This window comes from Amphiura filiformis, chromosome 10, assembly GCF_039555335.1.
Source record: "Amphiura filiformis chromosome 10, Afil_fr2py, whole genome shotgun sequence".
In the NCBI taxonomy this organism is placed as follows: Eukaryota; Metazoa; Echinodermata; class Ophiuroidea; order Amphilepidida; family Amphiuridae; genus Amphiura; species Amphiura filiformis.
The window spans coordinates 57,210,813-57,224,783 of NC_092637.1; positions in this window are offsets into that span (position 1 = coordinate 57,210,813).

Genomic DNA, 13,971 nt, shown 5'->3' on the forward strand with positions numbered 1-13,971 from the left:
TCCATAACTTTGGTCAGTGGAGAGAGTCAGGAGATTTCAAGTGGGTGATTATTGTTGGCAAGTGACATATTTGGGCATAAGTGCAGCCCACCATTCAATGTGGAGAATGGACTAGACTTTATCGATTGATTTTGCTGGAGTAATTTCCTGTTAACCAGGTTTAAGTACTGCAAAGGTCGAATTATGTTTGCTGTGCAGCATAACTGCACTATGATTTTCCACGTTTTTACAGAAAAAAAGTGGACCTTTTCATTCGGATTGGCATTTTGTCATATTAATGTGAATCAATTTAACAACATCAAAGACAAGAGAGCGCTAGACTATTAAAAACACCGGTGTTCCATAATCTTGTTTCTCCAGCCTTTATTGACACATGCATCCACCTCTATTGAAATAACCTGATTGGTACTTCAAAGTTAACAATGAATTCAAGTTACATATCAACTCACTTAATCCCTTGCGTTTTCGTTTCTTGCGTTTACCGGTACCAAATCTGATATCAGACTCAACAAAACAAGAAACGTCCTTATGTGCATAATTTCAACTCAGCCGGTCATTCAATCTCCAATGTTTCCATCATGGGCATCGAGACTATCCATAACCACCGTAAAAACATAATCCGCAAACGCTAGTCATACTGGTTTCTAACGTGGCCGTTGGTAATATAAAAGAGTATATATAGAGTGCCCAAGTTGCCGTAAGGATTTGCTACGTTAACATGCAAAGTAAAGCTTACGGTATACCACCAGATATAATCTCAGCATGAAGCTAGATGTACATCGGCCATCCTGTTTTGGTCTGTTGTGGAGAACAAAACCACGCATGCCACCACTATAACATGGCTGAATACGGTATAGTTAAAGTCTATCATATCATGGCGCTTTTTGGGTTCTCCGACGCTGCCACTACCCTAACGTGACCGTTGGTAATATAAAAGAGTTCTGAGAAACAGGAACTTGGTTTAATAGTAATAATTTATTTTTCTTCTTTCTCCATAACATCAAAATACATAAACGATAACTGAGTGAATACGAACAACCAATAATGTGTTGGCCCGATGAGAGTTTGAATGTGAGAGTGAGTGAAATATTTCTCCCGCACCTGGTTTTTATTGCCGTCTCCCTATTGATAACCAAATTTCTTTTGATAATAAAAATCGATCGGAATGACTCGGCAATTTATGTGAGTTTTCCAAACAAGAATATCCTACAAAAATGTATGGATCCCCCATCAACATTCTGCACTGTTACATAACTCCCCTTCCTACAAGATGATGTCCTCATTATTCGCATACAATTGGGTTGTATGTAACAAGCATTATGCTGTAAAATATTTTAAAAATTATATTTTTACTAAGGCAATATAAACAAATTAGTTCGATCTTTCGATCGACCATTGATGCCTGGTCGATCCTTATTATTTATGAAATCAATTAATTGACTATTGTTAATTGTGATAACATACGGATCTCTGCCTGTATTGATATTGACCAATATAAATTTAACATTAATTCTCATTACTTAGTTGTTGTTTCATTAGTAACAAGCATCGAAGCAGCATCGACGGTCGATCCAAAGATCGAACAATATGTGTCTGGTGCCTAAATGATTTAATTTCATTAAGTGAAAAGTTTTGCTTTTCTACTTAATATATACATTTAAAATACAATTAAAATAAGTTAGTCACAATAATATATTTATTTTCATTATAAGGTTTAAATCTTATACAAAGCATTTTTCAATTTTAACAATCTTTATCCAAAACAGTTTTCATAACTTGTTTTTTATTACAATGATACCAATGCACAATGAGTTGTACCATACCAATAATTCTTTCAATCTTTTACAATAATTTCAAACTGTTGCAATATTTAAAAAAAATATTTCAATGTTGTCAATGTTAATAAATTGAATACATTACAATAAAATACTGAGCATAAAGTGAAAGACTTTTTGAAATCTTCAATCTTAAATCACACTCATCTAATACCGTTGCATAAAATGGATGTGATTTTGTTTTTAAATAAAAATGTGAAATATCAGACAGAAAAGTACAACTTTTCAAAGCAAGAATGTTGACAAGATTGAATATTAAATTGAAAAAAAAATGATAATTCAATAAATATAGAAACAATATTGACATTTTAGCACATTGAAATATTGCAACTTTATTTCTTTAAACATTTTAACATATCAATGTTCATTTTAAATTCCTTTCAAGTGTACATTGTATATCAAAAATCTTTGTTTTACATATATTTTTATTAGTCAACAGCACATTTACATTTACATATATATAAATTATATTGCACTTATTTAACCCAATGTGCCATATATTTACATAGTGCAAAAACTGAAAATGTATATAAATGTTATACAATTTTCTTATTACAGTGTATTTAAAACAAATTATTATAAACTCACCATAAGTGATTCCTAGGTAACCATGGTAATTTTCCAGCTTCTCTTTTTTTTAACAGTGAATTTCAACTTGTTACGAAATGTGATTGGTTAAGAAATGTTATACCAATTAATTTTCTTTTACAAGGCAAAAAATTATACTTATACTACAACGCAATTTACAAGCATAATACTATACAAAGAAAAATAGAATTCTGATGCACAGACCAATATATCCATTTATCGCAATTGTTAGACTATGCCATAGTCGAATTGTATTAAAAATATGTTATTATTAGTCATGATGAACCCATTTCGTTGAACTCAAAATTATACTGATGTTTATTAAAATTATAGTATTCAATAGTAAAATGGTCATAAAGAGTTAAAAATATCAGACGATTAGTGACAATAAAAGTAATTGAATGCAACATTATCTTGAGCATAAACGGCTCACTTTAATACTGAACAATTCTGATTTTGGAATCTACCAGTTTATTGATAGCGAACCCCGAAATTTCGACTATGAACTTTGAATTGTAAGCAGAACTTTACCCCCTGGACTTTGCTCTCTAAAAACACGCTGTCAAGCATACTTGTTTATCAGTCCATTAACCACAAGTACGCGCTAGATGTTTGATGAGAGATTAACTTTCGCGTCAACACAAAAGCGCCGCAAATACCACAGACAGTTGTTTACGGTGTAGTTAATGGTAATGGCGCGGGCCCAGACGATTTAAACCATAGCGAGGTATGGGCGACCAATCACAAGGCAGATCCATTTAAAGATGCATTACATCATGGCCAATTTTAGTTAGGCCAGAAATTGGCCTATCTCTCCATAGAGTCCCGTGTTAAAAATCTTAACCGCAAGGCAATGTCAGTAGTCCACTTGGGAAGCTAACAAACAGAGGGAGTAGGGTGACTGATCAGATGTGAAAATCTATCAATTGTGCACACATTAATTAAATCAGAGTTTTAAGCTTAAATACAATATCCAGAGTATGCACAATGGGCAAGTGGACTACGGGTAGTCTACGCAATTGTCAGATAATTATCGGCTAACATAACTGGTCAAATAAAGAAAGTAAAATCAAGTATGTGCTACTTTTGACCATACTTACAATAAGCTAATAGTTCCTTGGTATTTGTGAAAGTAGGGTGTAAATTTAAAGCTAGTTTTAAAGCTAATTCTAAGGTTTGAAAATTCAATTTTCGGCTTTTGCATCTGAACTTATGTTATCATTATAAAAAGAATGGGTAAATCAGACACACGTAAAATGAATATTCCGACTACGTTTAGAGGCAGTATAGGAGATGATCCTAATAGAATGTAGGTTACTCCAGAGACTGGTTCCAGAATAACTCTTAATCTCATTACATGCATAATTATTGAGTTTTTTTTTTAATATCTTCTTTTAAAATTTAATGAAACAATTCAAAAGCATCTTGTGCTCCGTTTTACACATGCCTTAAATTTACATTGGAAACAAGTGAACACAAAATACGAGGTTATCACTTATAAAATGCTGCGCCATAATTTCTTAAAACAGTGTATTTTAAAAACAAAAGTGTATTATAAACACATGTGATTTCTGATAACCATCGTAGCTGACCAGCTTCAATTTTTAACAGTGAGTTCCAACTTGTTACAAACATTTGATTTGTTAAAAAAATGCAATACCAATAATTAATTGTCCTTTGCAAGTCAGAAAACAAAAGTTATGCTACATTGCAAATTGCAAGAATAATACGCCATACATAGAAAAATAGAGTTTGGATGCAAAGACCGATATATCCGTTTATCGTTTTTTAATATAATTATTGGCAAAAATAACTAGTAGTAGTCGAATATAAAGAAGAAAATATAAAAAAAAAAAATTATTGTGTCAATTTGAATCTAGTTTGAAAGCTAATTTAAATTTGAGAAAAACAGCCTTTTAAATAAATTGTTAAATTTTAAATTTTAAATTTTAAATTTTAAATTTTAAATTACTTGTTCGATTTGATTCAATGTGTACAATTATTACTTGTTCGATTTGGTTCAATTTGGGTTTGAAAAAAGTGAAATTATTGATGAATAGAAACTAAGAGAATAGGTTTGGTACAATTTTCAAGCCTTCCTATTTATTTTATTATTTCTTGTGTGTAAGGGCTTTTGCAACAAAATACATTTACCCCTTTTCTAGAAAACACCTTTGCAATCAAACTGGAGACTATTTGTTTGCACTACTTTATGTAACTTGACTAATGCTTTTAAAATCAAAAAGAAAACTTGAAATATCTCACTTACTTTTTTAATTATGAATTTTTCATTAAATCCGGCAAAATGACATTTTTAACATTTCCGAATCTACAGCTTTCGTTAATTGTAATGATTTTTTTTTCAAACATAGTGACCCCAAAACAGTTCTTTTTAGTTTTACCAGTTAAAGAACATTCAAGGCTACTATTATACATTAACAAATTATTTTCCTAACATTTTATATTCATTTTAAGTTTAGATTTCCGGAAATTCCCTCAGATTTCCCAAACGGGATTATACGATATCTCCGGAAGGGAAGGTGGTATGAAGGTCAAATAACCACCAAGATATGTATTTTTATCCACACCATAATGTCATGTCAATAACTCAATTTCTGCCAAAAGTGGATATAAAGGCTTTTGCAACAGAGCTCTTCATGTACAAAAATTGGCTTATTGAAATTATGTATGTATGGATCTATATCAGTATTATATTACTTACATCTCGTGAATAATAAAACCAGAAAAGCCAGTATAATAACCCCCATAAATCTGTTTCCCATAGTCGGGACACTTCAACCACACTTGATCACCAATAGCCAGTTGCAATACCACCGAATTGCTCATCCCTTGAAAGGTTTCCATGCCAACTACCCTAGCATGGGTCCTAGTAATTAACGAGTCACCATTTTTCATCAGTAACACATCGAGAGTTTCCGAGTAGGCCAAAATGGTATATGCGAACCGGTAGATGCCAGGAATAGTGCACGTGAATATACCTGACGGTCCATCAAAATCATCTCCAACATTGGTGTAAACGATATCAAAAGGCAAAACATCATCTCCAGATGACGGGGTAAAGCCCCCGTTTCTAACAGCTGAAAATGCTGATATATTACGAATATGAATAGGTCCTATGTCACCTTTGACCCCTGGTAATCCTCGTGGGCCAATCGATCCAATTTCTCCTTTCTCACCGCGTGACCCAACTGGGCCCTGTGGCCCTGGTAAACCGACTGTTCCCCTTTCACCTCTCTCACCTCGCAGTCCGATGACTCCTGGGTCCCCTTTGGCCCCTACTTTCCCAGTGGGCCCACGGCAGCAGGTATTACATCCAATTCGTTGGCAACTTCCTCGTTGAAAGTGAAGAACGACAAGAAGAAGCAACAGAAAATCCATACCTTTTGAAAAAAAGAAGAAACAAACCATATTATAACATATCTCTCTATCTATGTCCCATAGCTAGGAGGCCGTTGCAACGCGTTGGGGCGACATACTACTGTCATTTCAATTAACTTAGAGACCCGGTTTTTATTACTTATATATATATATATATATTATGTGACCTTCAGACCTAAGAAGTTTTTCTTGTTCCAAAGATATCGGTAACATTATATAATCACAATTTTATTTAAATTTGAGAAACTTCACGGCAAGTTTGAAAATGATCTGCGACTTGGATTAAAAAAGCTCGGTCAAGTTTTGCCAAATTAAAAAAAAATAATAATAAAGCGTTTCGCAATTATTAACATTAAAAATTATCCAATATTCTTACAATTATAGACCTATACGTACCTTTTTTTTAATATAATAATAACAAATTACAATTATGAAAACTAAAACTGTTTAATTAAATTGAAAATATAATTATTAAGCATCAAAACATATACACAAAACACTCTTTTATCGACCGTTCAGGCATCTGGTCCGCAATACCCTGTTGATGCAAATCTTTCAAAGCCTATGCTGAACTATGGGAAACGTTGATAAATATTTTACCCCATAGAATACAGAAACTAGTATTTTGATAAGTAAAATAGCTAGATGAGGCATGGGGCAGGTTACAGGGCATTAAAACCACTAACCGCGAAATGTGGATATCCAAATAGTTTGCCCCACAAGGCTTCACAGAACCACTAACAACGAAATATGGTTATCCAACTAGTTCACCCTGCAGGGCTGCTACAAAGAACCACTAACCGTGAAATATGGATATCCAACTAGTTTGCCTCGCAGGGCTACTGACAAAGAAACACTATCCGCTAAATATGGATATCCAACTAGTTTGCCCTTCAGGGCTACAAATAACCACTAACCGCGAAATACGGATGTCTCAAAAGCTTAAACTATAAATTAGCACCCGATAGAGGGTAGGGCCAAAGAATGGGGGAAATTATGGGGAAAAGGGAAAAAGTATGAAACGGGTGACAGACTATCGCTAATTATTGGCGACGGGCTGTCCTTACCGAAATGTCCTTAAGGGCGCACACCACCAAATCACTCCGCTCGCGATGTAAAGGGGATGAGTTCCGGTAAAAAAAAATCTTTGTTGATATATCTTCTTTTTTTGTTTTTGATATAATAACAACAAAAAGACACATCAAGGCCGACGACTCCCATACCACGACCAAACACTCTAGGTGGAACCCCAATATAAGGGCCCCGTAGGGCATGAAAAAAAAGAGTAACCTTACTTTCAAAAAGCAGCAATATCTACCAAAAATGTTTCAAAACGTACAAAGGGGTCAACGTTTATATAATCTGTCATGTGTTGCTTTTCACCCTATTTCAAACATGGTCCCATTTATGAAAGTGGCTATGTGGTTCCCAACGAGAGGTGAATATGATAGGTCTGAGAGGATTGGTGGCTTTGTGGATTTTGCGCAGACCGTAATACCTTGCGGTGGTTTCTGAGGTCGGATACAAATTCAGAGACTACATTGTATTTTAGTTGAGTGAGCAGAGAATCAAATTTCTTCTTGTGCTTGTTGATAGGATCGAATCAAGTTTTAATTTCTTATAGGTGTTTGTGTCATTTAAAAGATCATTGCTCTTCTTGGTGTAGTGAGCTTTATTCATAACAACAGCAGAGTTACCCTTGTCTGCTGGCAAAATATTGATGTTTTCGTCACATTTCAAGGTCTGAATCGCCACACATTCATCCTCGGTGTTGTTGATTTTGGGGGGTTTGCAACATTTCAGGACTCAATAACTTGCATGCCGACTCGGTACAGGTAACGAATTCAGCAGCCGGGATGTCTTTTGGTGCTACTGCGAAGTTTAAGCCTCTTGAAAGCAGATTTCTCTTATTCTCACTTCGGGCTCTGGCGGAGATGTTAATCACCCATTTTTCCTTTATTTTAATGTTTCAATCTTCCTTTTCTTGTGCGCTGATGATAACATTTGCTTTGATGGTTTTCTCTCTCAGACGATCGTACTTTCCGATATGGTGTTGTTTACTTCTTTCATGTTCAGAGAGCTGTGCATGCTGGGTAAATAATGTTACTTCCTGGTAAACATTCGCGGGTAATTCGGAGCTCAATTTTCTCTCAAATCGGCGAGTTTTCGCTCTAAAGATGGAATTGTAAAGATGGTCTGGTGATTCCTTTCGTTGGTTAAAGCTTTTTCAGCACGCTCAAGAATTCGATTGGCTTATATACCTTCAGCAGCATGCTTCGAATATATTTATAAATACGGTTTTATAAATACACACGTGACCACCTCCGCGCTGCCATAACAGCTTGTAGACAGTAGGTCTCGAAGTGACCTTCTACATAGCGGTTGATCTTCCTGAACACTTTAATGCAAAGGCGGAACGACATGAGACTACTGTACAGTGAAATTGTCTATTTTGTTCAACTCTGTGGGATTATATTGTAAACGTTTCCGTCGTTGTATATTTTTTTCCGTCGTCAAATACTTTCAAAATTTTGTTTTTGATAATATATTACAAATTTGGAATCCCCCATGTGAAATAGCTTTGATATTCAATTAATATTTAAATTTTATGATATTTATCCTTTTTTGTATAGTAGTCATTACATGGGGATTTGGTCACGCTTGCTGGTCTTGGTATGTCGCGCCCAAGGACCACGTGCGTATTTATAAATACGTATTGATAAATACAGTCGAAGCATACTGTTCAACAGTGGACTTAAGACGAAGACTGACCGGTGTCAATTTGGTGTGTTTACATTGGAGCAGAAACGGAGATGGTTCCGGAAACGGAATTTCTTTCCAAATCTCGGGCATCATGGATGCGTTGCATGCCAAATTCATGTTTGATAAGTAGGTGAAACGGAAATGGGCTTACCTGAGAGATTTTGGTATGTAAGATGCTTGTCAAATCGCGAGTATGTAGCGCATTCTATAATGATATGCAAACGAGATCCAGTACGCGCAACTACAGCAGTAAACAAGTTTCACTTATTTCAGAAAAAGGGGTGTTTTCATGACGGTAACTTACTTTTTGCTAAATAAAACAGTGTTTATCGCAGTGTGCGCCGGCATCCACCACTCAAATTATTGGACCTGCCTGTCGCCTACCACACGGTAGAGGATAGTAAACAGAAAAAATCATATCGTTTATTCTCTAAATTTTGGTTCAGTTTCTTTGTTTTTGTTTTAAGTCTAAATGTAATTTTCGTGAGAATTATAATATAAAACCGATGTATAAAAGCCCTATATTAGCGTATTGTGGTATAGTTTCTAATACTATTGGTGACCATCAAAATTTCATGTTGCCCCTATTGCTACAAAAGATTGTTTTCTATAAAGAACTCATCAACAGAAGTATTTTGGTGGTTAAATGGTCACAATCGGTCCAAAACCTTTCGAATTATGAATTTTCAAAGTTTCCCATTCTGACCGGTCATTGGAACGAAATAAAATGACAATGTCCAAAAATAGCAATGGGAGCAAAATTGGTATAAGCATATATTAACCTTTTTATATTTCTTTATTTTATATGCAAACATTAAACAAGCATATTGTGAAAGTATCAAAGGGGTTTCTTATGAAATGGCACTTTACTAGTCAATAGCATAATTAATTATTTCTTCAAACCGAGGCACTGAAATCATGCTTTTAGAAAACATTTGCCAAAAATCATCCAAAATGGCCGAAATGGCACAAAATCAAAATATACACTACACATAAAAAAATACTACTACAAGGGATTTTCAACATAGGAATCCAAACAATCAAGTACCAACATGCACAGCTTTGTCCTTATATCACTTTTGGGTTCTTAACAAAATGTTATCAAACCTCTACTGTGATTGGCAGCTGCATTGATAGCCGATAATGCCCAGCCATTCAGCAAGTGGCTAATAACTGACCATGCTGACCTTGATAGGCTTGAATGAACACTGGCATCTGCTACAAAACCATCACACTCTAGGACCTGGTCACTCCATAATGCTACAGGGAGCACAGTACTTTAACAATGGAGTGAAAGTCTCATTATTGATTAGGCGCGGATTTTAAAAGTACAGCTCCTGTGCGTGTATAGCAGCAAGTCAGTGTAGATGGTATAAATATAAGAAAATGTTTAGGGTTGAGATCAGGTGAAAAATACATCAAATGAGCACGAAACTTCACATTTATGTTCAGAAAGGTGTCTATTTAACATGACTCGAAAGGTGTATGGAAATACCAAAGGGAAGCTGGTGATTTAATTTGTAACTCGAGATCTACTTGTCCACTTTTTAACCTTTTTACAGAGGGTATGATAGAGGTAATAATGGCAACTCTGCCAAATTACAGCTCAGTAGGTCAAGGTTTTCACCTGATCTTATTGATCTGAATATTTTGTGCCATTCTGAGCAGTGCTGTACTTGGTCACTGGCAATTAAGCGCACTGTGGCGATGGACCAATTTTGACTCACACTTACAGGAAAACCAAATAGGTTATGTTGCTGTAATTTGCAGGATAGTTACAAAACATAATTGGCATTAACATCCTCAAATTTTACAGAAAAAATATGAAAAATAAAAGAATGAGCTCAGTTTAGAAATGTCTGTGCGAGCAGTGCACAGTTGAGCTCCCTGCATGTCTATGGGAGTGTTCTAATCAAGTTGATGGTTCATTGGTCATCCCTACTAATAGTACTACAGCCCGTTGTTCTACGGACAAGATAATACATTTTGATTGTATTATTTTACCGCATTTCATCTAGTCGTGATTCAAGCCCGTATCCACCCGGGGCCACACACTGTATGTTACGCGTGTAAGTAACAGCCAACGACGGTGATCAATTCTCTAGCGATGGGGGTGCTCAAGTATACTGTCTTGATCAACTTGTATTAAATCTCCGAGATTCCAGATTTTACGTAGACTACCAAATATAGAAAATAATGAGATGCCGCTGAATATTCATGACTTTAGCCATCCAACCATGTACCGAGATCTTGTTTGTAATTTATTGTTTGAATCGCAAACACTCGCGTAAATGTCCAGCACAGCTGACAGTTGGGCAGTCTGATCATCGTACAACCACCAATGAAAACAGCGTATTTCGTCAGTGCATTGGGTCATTTACATACAAACATAAATGAGCTAAACAAGTTGTACAAGACGGTTGATTCATCGCGGTTTGCAAAATCATGAAGATAAAACTGACAGTACCAATAGTGCGAAATATAAATGATCAGTGCAGAAATTTAGTTGATTTTATCGGCCGTATAAAGCGGCCGGGGCTTGAGGAAATTAGCTGGCCATACTGTCGTTCTATCTTTTCTGTTTCTGTTTCCGGTTTCGGATCTCACTGTATTTTGAAGTGTTAGCATGGTACGTGTGAACAATCCTTTTATTCTAGTCTTTTGTTGACTACAGAAAAGTTGAACGAAGATAACTTCTGTTTCGGTTTCGGGAGTTATGTTAATTTCTGACATGAAAAACGTGAGATGAGAGGGTTGATGCTAATCTAGACAAAAGAAGTGTGTAAATTTTACGGTCGTAAATTCGTGATAAATTGTACGTTGACTTGCGTTGGGTGTATAGGTACTTCAGCCTAGGCGGGAGTAGCTCGTGAAAATAGCCAAGCGTAGAAATGTACATTAATATATATACATTAATCAATAGTAATCAGTGTTGCCAAGAATTACGTATACTTGTTCGTGCAATCGCGCAAAAATCGGTCATATGATTATGTAGAGATTAAACGGGGAATTATTTTCGTCCCAAATACACCTTAAAACTTGGTAATATGCAACACCAGAGAAGTGCGTTGAAGTGAAACTAATAGGATTTCTTTCATTGGAATTGGTAATCTGATAATTGCTTCAGGCAAAAAGACTCAAATCTATTTTAAATGTATATTTTTTGAGAGAGTGGGGATGATGAGACGAGGAGAGACGAGGAGAGGAGAGGAGAGAGAGAGAGAGGAGAGGAGAGGAGAGGAGAGAGAGAGGAGAGGAGAGACGAGGAGAGACGAGGAGAGGAGAGGAGAGGAGAGGAGAGACGAGGAGAGACGAGGAGAGGAGAGGAGAGGAGAGGAGAGGGGAGGGGAGGGGAGGAGAGGAGAGGAGAGGAGATCGAGAGAAGAGAGGAGGGCGAGCAGAGCAGGGATGAGTTTATTCCGTTTATTTTATTTTTTCCACGTTGATCATATAGGCCTACTGTTAAAACAGTGAGAGGGGGACAAGGGTAAAGGAAATACAACATCCAATATAATTCAGATAGCCACATAATTCAAAAGATGGCACAGGTGAGAGTTGGGGAGGGGGAGACAGACAGACTAGAAAGAGAAGAAGGCGAGAGGAGAAGAGGCGGGGTCCTTTTTTTAAATGTCACATTAATATAGACCATAATGACGCCAAATTTGCGTTCGGACCTGATGTAGGCCTACCCTGCCTTGTTAAATGAGAGACATGAGTAAGATCGCCCACTTGAAACGCCAGTGTTGCATATAATTGACTTATCCAACCTTTATTGACAGACATTAGTGTGATTGACAGCACCTATTATTACCTCTTGAAATGAGAAGCATGATGCCCCAAACGTAACAATGAATTCAACTTAAACACCATCCCACTTAATCCCTTGCGTTTTCGTTTCTGAACAATAGAGCTCCCGAAACAGAAAAGATAGAACGACAGATTGTATATTGAGACCGTCTTGAGCAAGACTACATTTCATCTTAAAATGTTGAAAACCTTCCTGACACTTTATTACTAATAATGATTTTATAATAATGTGAAAGCTATGACAAAATACACTTTGAAGGAAATGGTATCTTATATAGGTTAAATTTAAAGATTCGGGTTTTCGCTGGGATTTTGTTGTAATGCATTTTTTCGCCTCGTCAATTTATTTTTTATTTGTTAAATGTCATAAAAATATTTCCTGCCTAACGATTCGGTCTACTGTCTACATCAGCTACTCCTACAGTCTGCTTGTACTAAGGTTTGATGGGGGAGGGGGGGTGTCCTGACGGTATACAGTGATGTGCCACGGTTTGGGGGTAACGTTTCTACAGTTTGGGGGGTTGGGGTTTCAGTGGAAACCAATGCGCCCAAAGCACCCAATTAGGGCAAATTTGTGTGCTTTTTCAATGTTTTTTTTTGTGAAAAATTGGTATACTGATAGGTGGCAAAGACAGCAAAAAGTAGATATAGAGAAAGTCAGCATCCGAAAGTACAACATTTATGGAAGAATCACCTCCTTCGCTCTTCCTAAGGGTCAATATTACTCTAACTAACCCTAACAATAACGTCAACTCTAAACATGACCATAAACCTGACCCTAATCCAAAACTCCCCTAACTTTCGGACTAGAGAAACTTTGATCTAGCGGTCAGTCACTATCGAGACAAAGGTACAGCTGACATTTAATAAGTGGCAGCTACAGTAAGCCAAACAATTAAGGTACCAGTTGTGTTCACCCCTGTATATATCCTAAATAAAGACAAATATGTCAAAATTGCGAGAATTAAAGAAACGGTGATCTAAAAACTACTGAAGAGACGAAATCAAAAGTTGCACTTTTGTGTTCTAATCAATGAAAGCATGGCGCTAGTTTTAACATGCTAATCATTGGAAGCACGGCGCTAGTTCCCTTGTTTGCGAACGCTTTGTGTACAAATCAATAGCGCATGCAATGGAGGAATCTGCAACTTTTAAATTGGTACATTCCTTGGGGTATTGGATCATCGTGTCTTTATTTCTTGAACAATTTCAACGAGTCAGGTCTTAAATTCGAGCTAAAAGATGCAGCTATTGGCTGCTGGTTCCAATTATGACATACCTGTCTTTGTTTAAGATATACAGGGGTAAACATAACTGGTACCTTAATGTTTTGGCTTACTGTAAAATGTATGATATATAATAACTATTAACTGTACAGTTTGTCTCAAAATGAGTTAAAGAAATTTCCACATACCGGTCTTTATATTCATTGTGCATAAATTGGTGAACCTTTGTCCGTGTCTTCAAGCTGGAGAAAATGGAAACTTTAGTTCACAGTCACTAACAGCCCTGCTTTGATAGATTATGCTTATCGTCATCAATATTCCGCTGGTAGTCTGAAGCTGGGTGTGTCAGACGT